At 45.9% G+C, this 16,422-nt stretch overlaps 1 long non-coding RNA gene across 1 annotated transcript; it reads left to right on the forward strand.

Moving 5' to 3' along the window:
- Positions 1 to 8,408: 8,408 nt before the first annotated feature.
- On the forward strand, positions 8,409 to 14,917 carry LOC119440199 (uncharacterized). The gene is made up of 5 exons (XR_007465534.1): positions 8,409 to 12,797; positions 13,822 to 13,884; positions 13,967 to 14,035; positions 14,094 to 14,180; positions 14,790 to 14,917. It is a non-coding gene; the product is annotated as an uncharacterized LOC119440199 (long non-coding RNA).
- The last annotated feature ends 1,505 nt before the right edge of the window (positions 14,918 to 16,422 follow it).

Here is a 16,422-nt window from a genome sequence, read left to right on the forward strand (position 1 = left end):
GCTGCAGTTCCCATTGTTCTTATCGGTATAACTGCGAATGTAAACTGTGGTGTTCTACAATACGTATGTCCTACGCCGTTGCTCTATTGCGAGCGCAGATGCGTAGCCGCTGTTCTATAGTGTTCTCAAATGCGCAGATAGTTCCATTGTGTAAGTTGGCTTTCCTGCAGTGCGTTTTTGGCGCTCACAGAAGAATCATTGAGACATAGGAAGCTTCGCTTGAAAATCGTCAAATGTTGCCTTCAGGACGACGGCAAAATTCAGTGCTCCAGTTTGAAGGCGACGAGGAGCTACTGCGGCAGTGACGGGCGATGTGTCCAGCGCGAGAGCAGTTGAAACATATGGGTCGGTCGTCTGCCGTCCTCCAGTCAGCTGGGTTTTTGTAGCGCGAAGGGTAGACCTGGTTCTGGATGGTATTTGCAGGGGTTCGTTCAGGTGCACGGATGGAACAGACGGGGGATTCCCATGTTCGTGAACTCCTGGCGGAAAACTGCTGGTATGAGCGACACGGTGGGCCAGTTGGCTGACTGAACGTCTGGAAGAACGGCCGTAGGATCTAATGCTTCGAGTTCGTGGTGGGCAATGCGCGGTACATCTTCTGACGCTGTAGCCTGCTCAGCCATCGGTGGGTCTTCATATGACGATCCGGCAGCGGTGTTAGGTAGCCGAAAGAATTGGCGGGTGATGCGGCGACTCTTGGCTTGTTCAAAACGTTGGGATTCCTTAACTGTTGCCTCGACCACCATACAATCCTTAAATTCACGTAGGTTAAATGCGTCGTCGGCCACTGCTTTCAAAATGCACGAAATCTTGTCAGATTCGGCCATTTTTGCGTCAGATAATCGACAAAGGCCCATTACGTCCTGTATGTAGGAAATGTACGATTCAGTGGTCGTATGGACGCGGAATCCCATCTCCTTTTTAGCGACCTGCTGACGGCCAAATGGCCTGCCGAACAACTCCCGCAGCTTCGCCTTGCATGCATCCCAACTTGTAGAATCTTCTTCATGCGTCCGGTGCCACACGCGTGCCGTTCTATTGAGATAGAATAGACAGCTTTAGAATAGGGAATCCAAGACTGTGGGCCCCCAAGTCGCGTTGCGTTAGTTTCTCTTGGGTTTAGAGGAGCAGCAGGGTTTGATAAGTTGGTCAAACGCAGACAGCATTGGATCGAGCGCTTGGGACGCCGCACTGGGGGAAAACAAAAAAGGTGCTTGAAAGCAACAAAGAAGAAAAGCTTTTCATGCAAGTGAAAACGAACAGAATGCATTTTTTGAGCAAGAAGAGCGAACAATAAATTGTCGCAATAGTCGCCATGTTAGTACTACGAGTGAAGTAAACTATGTTAGGTCAAGCAAAGCCAACCGCCGGCAAGTGCTCTTAATTGTTGTGTGTGTGTGTGATACACTTCGAAATGGCGAGTTCACCTGTGTAAAATGGCCAAAATCAATCGAAGGACAGCAAGTTTGCTCTGCGATCATCTGCTGTACGCTAATTTGAGGTGGGCTGACATTGAAGGATCTATTTCTAACTTTGACATAAGCGATTTACCGACGACATGGCCGGCTGCAGTATACGTCTCGCAAAGGTTGCGTATTGACAGACGCGAAAATGTTTTTTAGTAGCCTCTGCAAGATTTTTCGCAACTTGTGGACACAGCTTAACGTACTAAAAGGGTTCGTTGCGAGCACTTCACGCAATATACAGATGTCACATTCTGCTGTGTATTGCGAGCGCGCGTACGTAGCGCTCAGAGCAGTCATGCTTACCGGCTGCGAGATAACGGCTTTGATGGCTGCGACTCGTACGGCTCTACTGGCTCTGTCGCGGTTTCTCGTCACCCGCGAGTGTGACCCAAGACGGCTTGGGGGCCCAAGCTAGTTTTTGATTTTGGGGCCTTGGATTAACGCAAGAACGCAAGACTGGCTTGGATACTGCGCGTGCGCACTTACGGCCCGCAATTCTCTTGGGTCCCCAAGTCGCTCGGGCCCCCAATTCTAAAGCTCTCTAATATCACGTTGGCTAACATCAGCGTGGGGTCCCACCTGTAGTGGTCACTGACGCTAGTAAAGCGCTAGTAAATTGAGTTAGTTAATCGCTTAACATAGTTTCAGTGACCCTGAATATTATGTATTTATCATTAAATACCATATATGGCCGTAAGGATGGACACTATAATCTTTTAGTTTGTTTTGGAACACGATTTCTGCTTAAGGTTTTCAAATCTTAATGAAATAAAAGACTGTATGCAGAGCGCCCATTGCGCAGGCTGGAGTTAGCCGGCAGCTCACTTCTCACTCACCTTTCAAAAGGTCAGAATATCATAGTTCTTTTTTCTGACGTTTATCCGATATTCCAGGTGTATGGAATATGGAAAGAAGAACACAGCTGACAATCTGTTTGCTCTTCCGGCTTAGTTTACCATACTAAAAATATTTTTTTTTTCTTTTTTATTAAGAAACATTTTGTCTCCTAGTGTTACTCGTGACGGCTGTCTAGTTCTTATAATTAACAGCTACATATAAGGAATAGAAGAAGAAGAACGTTTTATTCAGTTGAAAGGTATATACAATGAAGTTTAACATTTCAACTGAGCCCTTAGCATTACGGCTAGCCATGGGCTCATGCAGAATTTGTACAATTATAATATATCTCAAGCACATTTTTAAAAAATATTTCCATTTCAAGAAAAATAAAAAAGAAGGAAAGCAAGATAGAAACAACGACAAAGCAAAGAAAAAAAGACTAGTAATTTTCATGTACACGTGCATATATTTTATACTTCAAACGTGCAGAGTAGGTACAACGCATATAACAGTGCAATTTAGTGCACTATTAGTCCAATAGAAATAGCTGCTTAAAATTACATTATGTCGGCTTATCCATCATGTGAGTGACGAAAGGTTTCTGTACCTTACCATATATTTCAGCTTGCAGGAGAAGTTACTTTCCTTCATCGCAAAAAGCATACTTTTCCTTGTATTATACCCTACATATTCCATTGTGCGTTTCCCGTAAAGAATATGTGTTGGTAGAATGCTGAAACTATTTTGAGCCTAGCTACAAGTGTTTCTTTTTGGCGTCATGAAGCAGCTTGACTGGTAGGGGTTATCTTTAGACAGTATATTGTGGGGCCTTAAACAAGCAGCTTTAAATTCTCGTACAATCTGAAATGAAATTATCTCAAGTTATCTGAACAAAAGCTCAGTATGTGCTACAGCACTTGAAAATGCCATGATGCGAAGTACTCGGTTCTTGAAGTGTAGCCTGCACCTGTGAATATGTCCCTGTATCAGTAGGAGCAAGAAACTTGGCGATTCTCTAAGCCAGAAAACGGTACAGTGGTTCTGTTTCGGACTACCGACTAAACAAGTGCTGCACTCAGTATTCACACGGGAGTAAATACGTTGCTTTCTATTGGAAAAAAAGGGGGGCCAAGCCATGTTAAAAGGCGGAGGCAGATTTGCGCAAATAAAACGGGCGAGGAACGCCGGCGCGAAACACCTTACAGAAAGCAGCGCAGTGACAGCAAACAGATGCGCTGGTCAAAGTTGCAATTAGAACTTTGGCCAAGAAGCGTCAATGCCAACCTTATGATACATGTGCACGACACATTGTGTTGTGGCGTGCGCACACCAGTCGCGAACGCATTATGAGGTTCTTATGCCTTTCCCAAACGAGCGCTCACTGAGAAAAAAGGAATAGAGCACTGAGTTGGCACTCAACTAAGTTGGTGTGCCTAAAACCAAACCCTGAATCCGAACTTTTCTTTCGCAAGTCAAGAGAACAACCTCAGAACTATTTTTATTGTTCCTCTGTAATACTAATAATTTCTTCAACAGAAACGCTCATCGGTAGCTTCAAAGAGTCCATGATAGCGGCACTTAAAGAAAACAACATTCGACTTACCGACCAAACAACGACATGGTTCCTACCACGTAAATCTCATAGGTTGTGATCTTCATGCTCGACTGCGCGTCCTTTCCCACATTCCAAAAGGTATGTCGCTTTCATTTTGTTCCAGAAATCGTCACCTTTCAATATCAAGTCCTACATGTGGCTCAGAACAGCTGCTACATAGTGGAGAGGCTCGAGGAAGGCTGTGGCACCCTTTTTGGAAATGTTAATAAACGGATGCGCAGTGAGTACAATTGTATATCACTGGCTTTGTAGGGATATCGCCGAATTACTACGAAACAGATACTTGCCTCCTCGGACAGAAGTGTCGAATGTACCTTTTAAATTACACTTCTTTGGCGATAGACCCACCAAAGCTAGATTAAGAAAAACTGTGCAGATCCCATGCGCTGTGTAAATACATGTTATGTGAAGAAGGTTGCACGTACCTGGTTACCAAGAATTTTTTGAGGGTCCGAAAATTGTTACTAAGTGTATCCCCGTGTTTTGCATATCGAGAGAGTGTGTGACGCGATAGTACTTGTGTGTAACGACAGCAGCAAGTCGACGACCATGTTGATAGCAATCATATGGCCCCAATGGCATGATTTTTAGTGTGATAGTTCGATGCGAATTTATGCGTGCTCATTATTGAGTTTTAGTTAGGTACTCAACAGTCCTTAGGAGATAAACCCGGATAGGAACGTGATATGCGACTAAGTGTTATACAGCCTTATGTATGTATGATTATGTAATGTGGTCGATGGTAAAACGACATTGGAATTTTGTACACCGGCAAAGAAAGGGAAAAAAACATCAATCACTTGAGCGACTAAGTCGGTACAGCTTCGTGCAGTTTTATAAGTAGCGTTAGCTGCTAGAGGAGAGTACTAGTGAATGTGCGCCGATCCCATAGATTGTGCAGTCTAACACAATGCCGCAAAGCGCGAGGCGTCATGAGAAAAGAAGACGGCAAAGTGCCAGTGGACGCACACGCCAAATGGTTCAAAGAGCTAGTTGGCTTTGAAACGAGAGAGAAGTATGTGTATACCAGCGTCGAAATCTGTTTACATAGGTAATAAAAACTGCATTATTACTAAAATGTGATCACGGCTGCTGGGCTCGACGGCAGAGGTCTGATTCTAGCATCGGGCAAGTAAATCATTATTGTTTTTTTAAGTTTGATGTACAAGAGAGCCCGAAATAGGCCAAATAAAACTCCCTACATGAACGTACATGTACGTTTCTTCATTCAGAAATGACCTTCGGCAGAACCATAGCTCATATCCCGTTCCGTATGTTGCGAACCCTTTCTTGGGCAACTACTTTCGACATGCGTTTTTGGTTTCGGTGCAGCAGAAGCTACAAATAAACACCTAAATATGTATAGTATATTCAACGATCATTCGTTCATTCTTCTTTTCAGATTGCGAGCTATGGGTAAGAAAAGAGAAGCATGCTCCAAGTGAAGGCAGCAGTATCAGCACCGCCAACAGAAAGAAATGCATTCATCAATTTAAAGAGTTATGTTCGTTTGGCAACAGAGTATATTCTAAAAGCACTTGTGAAAACTTGCAAGCTTTATCATAAAAAGACGCCACCGTCTACTTGATGATTTATTTCAGTTGGCACGCCAATGGAGCCTGGTTCCAGTATTAAAGGCAATTACTGATCTCGAATGTACGCTTGTACTAATTTCTTGATAAAGTGAACTGTGAGAACTATTAATCTTCGTAAATCAATAAGTTATGTGTTCGTAGCCTGAACACATAGGTGTTCAAGCTATGTACATTTTCTTCCGAAAAGGAATGTTCTGTTTGCTTAAACAATTACGAACTTTGCGTCATTCCTTGATGCAGCGCAGCCTTCATGCGGCGAAAGTGACCTCGGCAATCTTTCGTAATGTTAACGAGAACTCGGAATCTGAAGCTTAAACAGTAGTACAGGTTTCATATTGGCATTACGAACTGTATCAAAGCAAGTCGTCAACGCAAAACAATTGTGTCGGGAACAACGCAGCACTAAGGGAGGCCGTGACCGCAGTTCTGTCCCAACTTTTGAGAGCCAGGAAATAATGTTATTAAGGTAAGAACTGTTATTAGCAATATAATTTATACAGCATTCCCTCCAGAAGACGAGGAAGTCATAGAAAGTTGTACGATTTGTGCGTCCAACTGATGCATCAAAATGCTTTTGGTGAAATGGCGTCAAGCATTGCTTAGCGTCAATACAGTGGTTGTGCACCGATGTACATACCACCCATCTACATCTCCGTAGTGAAATTCGTTTAGGATCCATCAAGAGGCCGATCTCTTAGTGTTAGCGGCGTGTTCGCACAATCTGGGCTATTGTGACCCCTCTTGCTGGCGATTCGCATGTACATTGTTTTCTGGCTCGAGAGCTCCAAACCGATCCTTCTAACGTGGGGGTCGATTATTTAGGTGGCTTTCTGAAGGCGTATGTTATGGTCTGTCACGCTCAGGCGGTTGCTCTAGAGAGTCACATCACCTGCATATATTGTGAATCCTATCCCATCTACCTTATTTACTTCCCATGCCAGAGGAATTAGGGATTTATGAAAAAGTTAAAAAGTCACAGTTTCGCCTGAAAGGCGAAGCATCGATTGCAATAGTAAATTAGTAGACAGCTAGACAAAGTGGGGATAGTAGTTTTAACGGCCGTATAAGCTTGAAAACGTTCGATTACTAACTAAATTAACAACCATGGTGTCAAGCGCACACAGGCAAGCATGAACACATTGCACTCGATGACACAGACACTCGCTGTGAAAACGCTGGCGTGAGCAAGCGCGGTGGGTCGGCGGGCTTGGCTCCAACGGCGATGAGTACGGGCGGTGGTCCAAGTTCAGGGTGGCACCAAGACGTAGCCCGGTTCCGGAGCGTCAGCTCTGGGACGTAGCCCAAGCTCGGCAGCGTAGCGATGGGGTGAGAGCCAGGACGAAGCCCAGCACAGCAGTGGGGTGAGAGCCGGGACGAAGCTCAGCTCAGCAGGACTCACGACGATGCTAAAAGGCTGGGGCGGCGCCCGGTTTGCAATACAGGACCAGGGCTCTGGGACGCTCGCTGGCACTTAGTAGCGAGCGCAAACGCATGTAGCAAAAATCTCGCCTTGCGACGTTGGAAATCAACGAGGAAGAAAACGCTGCCTGTCCGCTGGCCGCTTCGCTCCCGCCTGTTTTCGCAAGAAGGTCAGGTTTTTGCCTTTTCCGCTGCCTTCTCTTAGTTGGCAGGCCTCCCTGAACGTCTCACCCTCCCGGCCGTGCCTTTGTTTTGCGCGGGGAACCTGAAATTTGGCCTCAGGTTGGTGTTTGGCAGCTTACCTTCGATCGGCTGCCTCACTGATTGGGTGGTACCCACTAGCGGGGCATTTTCGATGCTCAGCTTCCTGCTGCTCTGCCGCCGGCCGGGGGCGGTTCCCCTTCGATGGGGGATTCGCCGCGCTCGGACGACTCAGTCTTCTCTTCCGATAGATACCGCGTGCTGGGAGCTGTGGATTTGGCCTCCCGTGGTGCAGGGCCGCCTGCTGCCTCCGCCTATCGGGCTGCGGGACCGGGCGGTGCCGATGTGCCTTCCTTCGTGCGAAGCAGAGTTGACGCCGCGTTGACGGCGTCGTTTCATTGCGCTGTCGATCGGCAAAGGCAGATAACCGACATCCTCTCTGATTCTAACTGTAAGGTGGCCAACAATCACCGGTCTCAGATTCTGGGTCACCTGAGACAGCCGCTACAAGAGTGTGCTGACATGCGGGCTGTGGCGGTGAGGCAGTGTGGCCATGCCGATGAGCTGTGCGATCAGCTCCAGCGGACTCGGGCGACTGGCGCCGGGTTTCACCATGGTGTTGTTCCGACGACTACGCAACCTGCCTCGTATGCTGCGGTGGTCCGTGGTGGTGTGCCGGTGCGTGAGGTGATCGACCGGTGCGGGGGGCCTGGGCCCCGGAACTGTCGTGCCTACCGGCGGTGCACTCTAATCTTGGTAACCTATAAGTATACCTATAAACATCAGTAACTAATAAAATAACGGTTACATCGTCAGTCCTTTTGATGTTTTCATTATTATTGCTCATGCTAAGGGTTACAATGATGAAACTGAGTGCGACGGGAGCTGTTTATTAGTTACATTGATCTGCTGCCAGCATGTAACCTCTATATTGTAACCTATAGAATTTTAAGTAACCTTTAACCGAGACCCGACGGAGACATTATATAGGGAGTGGAAGTTCGCAATTTACACAGTATAACAAAGCGCAGGATAAGTAACCTGCATGCACACGTTGTTGATCCACTTGATAAGCCTGTGTACGGGTGTTCAGTCGCAAATTTTGCATGGGAGCAAATTACTCATTGAGCCGGCAGAGCCACATATCGGAAGTATACGCCGCGGGAAAAGAATGTTCTGCAAGAATAATGACGATTCTTGCCGGAAGTAATCACCGAATGAGCAAATATTATATACAATTAGCGCTTTTCACGGGCCCTACATGTGTCCTGCAGAAAGCTATCTCGTTGCCGCCGCATGCCGCTGCCGACACACGCCGCCGCAAGTGTTTGTTATGAGTCTCACATTCACGGATTGGGGAGCACTTTTGACGTATGTTTAGTTTATCTCGTGGCAAAGTAATGCTCCTCTGGCACTTCTGCCTTCTTCATGAGGCGAGGAAAAAGAAGCATGATTATTATTATATGGTGGGAACCTGGAAGGCCCTTTTGCCGTGTTTACTCAGTGCGAATTTGGTTGGGCGCATTCATGGAGCAAGCTCAATCGCAGACTGATGTACCAACGTTTTCCTCATATTACAACCATCTAGAGCAATGCGTCGTTGCCTAGAAAGCGCCCAAAGAATTTAGTAAGTGTTGCCCCAACGGAATGTATCTTAATTGAGCATTTTTAGCAAACCATCTCTGCAGCCGAGGTGCGAAATTGATGCAAACAAAATGCAATCATTAAAAGGCTTGGCACGTTTCTCCCATTATTGATTGTGCACTCAGCACCGGTACGAGTAAACGTGTGCAACACGCCACATTTCGCTATATTGTACAGCAGCAACACGGTTGGTCCAACGGGCCAATGCATGTCAGCGCAGCAAACCCAGCACGGAAAAGCCGCATACAGCCACTCCACTACCGCGGAGCCGTGTAGACTGATGAAAGATACAGTTGTCTGAAGTTTATACCCCCATGAAGGCTATAAAGAATGATTGTGTTCAATGCGGCAACATTGTTTCTAAGAGCGCACTATGTCCATAAATTTGTGTTTTTGTTTTACCCTCAACGAACCCGTTTTTGTTTGAATATGTGCCGCCGGATCTGAATGTCCGAATCGTGCTTCAGTTACTGTACTTCACTGCAGAAGCAGCGGCCATGTTCTTATGCCATCTCTCTGCGTTTCCTTATATAGTTCCAGCATTGCATGACGGGACGTAGATGCAAACATGGCGTTGTGAGCTGTGCATGCGTGTTTCGTTGCTGTTTTCGCGCCAATTTTGTCGGGGACAATGGCATTGACAAACCGGGACTTATTTGGGATAGCGCGCGGTCGCTGCAAGGAGTCATTTTGTGACTGTGAGCGATACAGTGTTCTGAGGTCGGCGAACATTCGCTGTGACTACTGTGATCACTGCCCCGGATCGCATGGAAAATTAGACGAACTCGGTAAGTGTTCTTGCATTGTGCTGGTTTGTCTGTATTCGGTATATAACTAGGCTGCAGCTTTTCTTTCATTAGAGGGGAAGGACGTGAAAAAGAGAAAGCAAAGGGGTAAGCAGCGATTTGCGCGGAAACGCATCCGTGTTATGCTAAAAAAAAGCTTTAAGGCTCGTTCACGTTACCGGCACGGCAGCCCGCTGCGCGTTCGCGGGCCGCCGTTCGATGGCGGCTTTCCTCGCGAACGGCGAGATTTACTTGCCGTAGAGAGGATGTGACCATAGGATGTGACCGGGACCCATTTGTGCGGCAGCCGTACAGCGAAGTGATCAATCGCGACCGAGGAGTGGTCGTTCTGGCAACGACGGCAGCCTATATACCGCTGCTCATCGTTCGGCGGCGCCGATATCGTCGCTAGGCCTTTTCCGGTTCACCTCAAAGCTAAAGCTGATGGCGCTTCGGAATGAATCACCGACGCTCACAAGCCGCAATATTTCATACCGCTGCTGTCGCTCTTCGCAATAATTATAGACAATGCAGAAAATACGCTAATATTAGCGGCGCCGTCGGCAGCGATGCGAGCACAGCCGCGCCCGTCGTCTCCCGTCGGTAAGCCGTGCAGTGCAGCTGAGCTGGACAGGTATCGGAGCTCTCGTTCGTGTTTAACGTTTGACAGTGGATATCGTTTTTCGTAACGTGTACAATGTATGCATCACTTTACGTAGTGGAAATTATTTTGCGGGGATTTGCGTGGAACAGAAGCTGCAGCCGATGTTTGCGTTGCCGGTGGCGGGGGCGCGCAGGTTCGCGGTCGTCGATTGGCCCGTCGGTCGGGCGGCGGCAAGGTGGCTTTGGCGGCGGCCGGGGCCCCGGCCGAATTTCCGTCTACAATTGGACACCTCTCGCGCGGCAGACGTTCTACGGCACTGGAGGCCGGTTTGCCGTTAAGGGATATTTACCGCTAACGTGAACGTGCCTTTACTTGATTTTACTCTCAAGTGGCTTGCACGCGGTGTTGCCGATCGCTGCCTGTGGCGTTCGCTTTTAATGCGTGAGCATTGTTCGGCTACTTCCCCAACAAATATGTCCGTAACTTAACGCCTTTCCCATAGGAATACACAGAGCTTCATAGGAAATACATAGGATACATACAGGGTGTTTTTTTTAGCTGCTCCAAATTTTTTAGGTTAGAAAAATATAAATATTGGTCACGTTATGTTTACCATTCGAGTGTACGGATTGGCGGCCTCTAGATACAGAGCAATTTCCGCACTTACGTGCGTAATTAGCGAAGTTACGATAAGTAACTTTCTAATTATGAACAATAGGTGGCTACAGCAAATGAGTATACTTTGGGGCCCGTCCTCGACACTACCTATCCCAATGATCAAATTTGGAATAGCGGAGTTCATGTGGGAGCTACGCGAACAATTATTTCCCCTTGGCAGGCTCCTTGAAACCGAAACTGGCCGCGAAAAGAGCGTCTGTGTCGTCGATGTCGCCGCCCCCCAGCCTTTCGTCACGTCTCCGAAGTCAGCGCTGGTCCGGCCCCGCGAGCAGCTTGCGTTAGCTCTTTGCTGTCTGCGGCGTTCGCAGTCGACGCTACAGACTGATATGACGTTGTGCCTGCAGTATCTAAAAGCCCAAGGAGCGGGGTTGGCGCTACAGCGCAACGTGGCGCCCGACGGAATGACGAAGTAAATTTGGCGGCCCGCGGGCATTGAAGCGCCAGGCCAACGCCGCAGACAGCAAAGAGATTACGCAACCTGCTCGCGCGGCCGGACCGGCGCTGACTTCGGAGACGTGACGAAAGGCTGGGGGGCGGCGACATCGTCGACACAGACGCTCTTTTCGCGGCCAGTTTCGGTTTCAAGGAGCCTGCCAAGGGGAAATAATTGTTCGCGTAGCTCCCACATGAACTCCGCTATTCCAAATTTGATCATTGGGATAGGTAGTGTCGAGGACGGGCCCCAAGGTACTCATTTGCTGTAGCCACCTATTGTTGATAATTAGAAAGTTAATTATCGTAACTTCGCTAATTACGCACGTAAGTGCGGTAACTGCTCTGTATCTAGAGGCCGCCAATCCGTACACTCGAATGGTAAACATAACGTGACCAAGATTTATATTTTTCTAATTTAAAAAGTTTGGTGAAGCTAAAAAAAAAAAACACCCTGTATAGTGGTATATAGTAAATAACGACTCATGCACACAACCTACAAAGCATGTCGGGGCTCGAACCCTCAACCTTCCAAGTACGCAGGCTGTCGAACCCTTGACCTCCGAAGCAGAAAAAAACTGGTACCCCAAACCTTCCAAGCATGCAGGGTATCGAACTCTCGACCTCCGATGCATATAGTGTTTGAACCCCGATATTTTCCGTGTGGCGTATTGAACCAATGGTCAGTACTGATTAAGCAAAGCTCAAGTGATGGTCAGTTGTAGTCAAGCGATGGTCAGTAGAGCACAATGAGGATGAGCAAGTGGCACCATGCTTCCAAATGCCTAAACTCCAGTGAAGTTCCTACAGAATTCTTTTTAGTTGAGTTGTACGGATGCACGTCATTTTGCAAAATCGCAGAACGTCGCCCTTTTATTATATTGGTTTATTTGTATTGCAGTACAATAACTTTTTGCAGATGGTAGGTAAATTCATGACCGCAACATTGTATATTACCATGGGCATGCTTGTAATCACTTGGACGCTTACAAAACATGTTAACAAAAGCTTTGTTGACAAAGTAATTGTGCTTATGAATACCTGTAAAATCCTATACCAGCGTACTAACCACACTTCTGCATTATATTCTAATTGCCTTGCATGTAGTGCTCACAGATTGAAATGCGACATAGCGAGCTTGTGGCCGCCGGTACATGCAGCGCAACCCCTGGAAGGAACACGTTGCATTGTGGTATTTACCATGAGAGTGAGCGTGGTTTGAGCGTGGGCTTACTGCTTCCGGTTGCCAATGAGCGGGACTGTGGTTTTCCGCAGCGCCAACGTACAGTGTAGCGGTATACCGCAATGCAAGATCGTGCTTCCACAGGCAACGCTGCATACATGAGCGGCCATGCGCTTGCAGTGTCGCATTTTAATCCGTGAGCACTGTACATGCCCTTCTGTGTGAAGAAATAAGCAGATAAATTTAATGTTTGACAGGGTCTGTGGAACCAGCTGTAGCTGGTAATGATGTTTCTAATGTGCCAAACTCCAGCCAAGCGGTGACTATCGATACCAGTGAGTATATGAAGCCAATTTTGTCCAAAATAAATATATACTAATACACATAGAAAAGCTGTTTCCTGTGTGTTTTACAGCATCTGTTATAATAGGCAACGTTCATGCTTTTTGGGCTGAGCAGTGTTTCTACAGGCTGATTTCAGTGGGTCTGGCATTTAATGAAAAAGTGAACGTGCGATACGACTCTGAGCATCGTCGATAACTTGGATTTCATAGTGCACATTAAGCAAGCATTGAATGACAATACTTAGTTGCCTAATAATGTAAATTTCATTTTATAATGTTTATTTGCGGGCGACGTTTTGCTGAGATAATTGGAGCGCAGTCCTAGTGCAAGCTAGATCCGAGGTTCAATATCGGCTGTGAAAGCTTACTGGCCGCAGCAGACATGCCATCGGCGTTTTTTTTGCACTAAGTTTTGGCTTACAGGCACGCCTAACAGAACGCTTACTAGGCACCTGGCACCCAGTATAAAAGTTATAGCTGAAATTTAACCATTGGGCCAGCATGTGATGGGACTATATATGTTGAAATGCTCTAAACACAGAAAAAAAGTGAGCAGTTTATTACTAGTTCCATTTTTAATTCCTGCTTAGTGTCCACAATGCTCCCGAATTTATCAGCGATGCTTGGAAATTCTTGAAAGCATCCTGAATTCTTGACAAAATTCGAGTCCCATTAAAAACACTGTATATCACCAACGTGCTGCCGCCAAGATTCTCGGGGAGCAGTCGCTCGTAGCAGAATGTGGGATAAGGTGGCACTGTCTTTCGGAATTACTGGAAACAAATATGTTAAACTTCCAAAATTCTCCCGAGGCGTTTTACAAGTAAAAATCGTTACAGAAAGAAATTGTATAGTACACAGTGACCTCAAAGTATTAAAAAAATGCTGTAATGTCGATCAGAAGGGCTGTCGCAACGTCGTATACAGTTGCTGCTGGTATGTCGCATTTTTGGTTTCCATATGCTCACAATCTCTTACGAGTAACTGATGTTGGTATTTTCTTGCCTTACTATAGTGACCACACAAGAGACATATGCAAAAACAGAAAATCACAGTGGTTCTTGGGAAGAACATAATGGTTAGTGCACTAGAAATTTATACCCAAATCTTTGCTCTGTCTTTGGTGTTTAATGAAGCATGAATTCTGAAATTTTCTTCAGGTCAGGTTGCTCATGGTGTGCGGGGCCACTACGAGATGGCAAATTCCTCGCTACCTGGTTGCTCAAAAGGTTGGACAGCTGTCAAATATAAACATGTATTATCACTCACTGTCAAATTTTCTTTCAGATAGCACTCCTTGGACTGGGGACTGGCATGTTCGCGGCACAGATGCTTCTGAAGCTTCTGAACCACAAGATTCTGGAGGAAACTGTGGTATGAATATGGAAATATCTTGACTAGTTCTTACTGTGTGAATGCAATGGCAGATGGGTTAAACTGAAAATAACTTAAACATATTTTTCTGATGATATATATCTTTTAGAAATGCCTCACTGTTTAAGTTAGTTCAATTTTTGTTTGTTAGAACTCCTGCTTTGGCTCACCTCAAAGTTTTCTGATTGCTGTTCAACAAGTGAGCAATATGCTTGTTTGTTGTACAGTTTGTTGCTGTTGACTGTGTCCCAGTGCTGTGCTGTTGTTGGACATATGCACCACTTTCCAGTCTTGATGTATGTTATATGACTCCATATAAAAGGGAGCGGGGTAGTGTGCTCTTAGTGGACAGGTATGAATTTTGAAGAAAGCTTGAGGGTTAGCCTACCTCAACAACCTAATGGTTTGATGAGCCAAGTATACTTGATGCATTAAATTTGCTGACGTTTAATTAAATGTAGCTGTACCTGGCTCTTTAGTGATATTTGTTATTCTTAATCAGTAAACTGGCGCTTTATCCATATTTTTAACATGTACGTATTGTTAGATTTTGTTCAAGTAGTCTGAAACCAGCATATGCATTTAAATAACCTACTTTGTTGTTTACAGCAAATGCAGACTTATGTACCACAGCTCCTGGTGAAACAGTTGAGAGCAGCAGCTTACAACGCGCCAATGACTTGTCCCTTCTGCCTACAAGAAGCACAAATGATCCGTCGCTGCTGCCTAATACAAGCACCAGGACCTGTCCTTGCTGCCTTCGAGAAGCGCCAATGACCTGTCCTTGCCACCTACAAGAAGCACCAATGATCTGCCACTGCTACCTACGAAAAGCCAGGTTAGGAAGCACGTCTGCAGTGCGTGCCAATTCACCACAAGATACCTCTATGGCTTTCTACGTCACACGAAATATGTACACATGAACAAAGTCACACTAAAATGTACCATATGTCACATGCGGTATGCCCACGTGAAACACTACAAGGATCACATAGAAAAATCTTGCTCATCATCTGCTGTTGATAACAGATTAATACCTGTAAATACGCTTGACTTGGAAATGTCTAGTACTCAGGCTAGTAGCCAGTCTTTGTGTGCCTCATACGTGATGGATGCGAAAACTAGTTCAGTTAATCAATTGACCGTCGAGGCTAACACAGACATTAGTACTGCAGAGACACAGGCTTCAAGCCCTCAATTGATTACCAACTGTCATGCTTGGCTCGGCAACTGGAGTCACAACATCGCTGTACGAAAGTAGCTGTAGACGCAGTAGTACAGGAGTTGCAAATATCTTGGCAGCTGCCGGCGTTGCGCTTGATGTTTCAGCTCTTCATAATTCCAGTGCAAGGAAGGCACTTTATTGTTCCGAAGGAATATATGTGGCTCCAGTAGAGGTAACTCTTGATTGTGGGAGTAAAGGCTATATTATTCCTCTTAAAAGCCTGCGTGAAAATCTGCTGCACCACCCATATTTTCTCCATTGCTTCAAGTCCAAATTGGACATCTCAAGCAGTGACCTCCTCAAGGATTTCACTGATGGCACGAGATTTCAGACACATCCCGTTGGCAGTTCCCATGATGAAAATTTATTGTGATGTTACTTTACTGTGACGATATCGAGTTGGCCAATCCGATTGGCATGAAAAGAGGCTCTAGAGGTAAACTAACAGTTTTTTATGTGTCATTTGTAAATATTAAGGCATCGGAGAGGTCGAAACTGAGTAATATTTTTTACTGGCTGTAGGAAACTCAAAGGACTTGAAGTCAATGGATGCAAAGGCAAAGCTCCTTAGTGACTTTTTTTCTACTGTGAATAAGCTACAAACTGGCTGTGACCTTCAAACAATGCATAGCAAAGAAACATTTTTGGGTACCTGTTGGCATACTCTGGAGACTCCCTGGCATGCCACAACATAGCAGGATTCAAGGAATCTTTCAGCAAGAATGTCCGCTTCGCATGTAGGACTTGTATGGTTGCAACATGTGAATTTTCTCGCTTCCACTATGAGATAGAGTGTTCTTTGCGTACCCAGTGTCAATATGAAAGCAGTTGTTGCAACTTGAAAAATCGTTCAAAGAAAAGCTTCACTGAGCATTCAGCACAATGTGGTATCAATTCTAGGTCTGTGCTGGTCCCAAAAGCAACCACTTCTCGCGAAAAATCTTGACAGACGCTTTATGATCCGATGCACGCCCTGCTAGAAGGTTGTTCCGTTTGAACTGCAACTCTTTGCAAAAT

The sequence above is a fragment of the Dermacentor silvarum genome, chromosome 2 (assembly GCF_013339745.2).
Source record: "Dermacentor silvarum isolate Dsil-2018 chromosome 2, BIME_Dsil_1.4, whole genome shotgun sequence".
Classification (NCBI taxonomy): Eukaryota; Metazoa; Arthropoda; class Arachnida; order Ixodida; family Ixodidae; genus Dermacentor; species Dermacentor silvarum.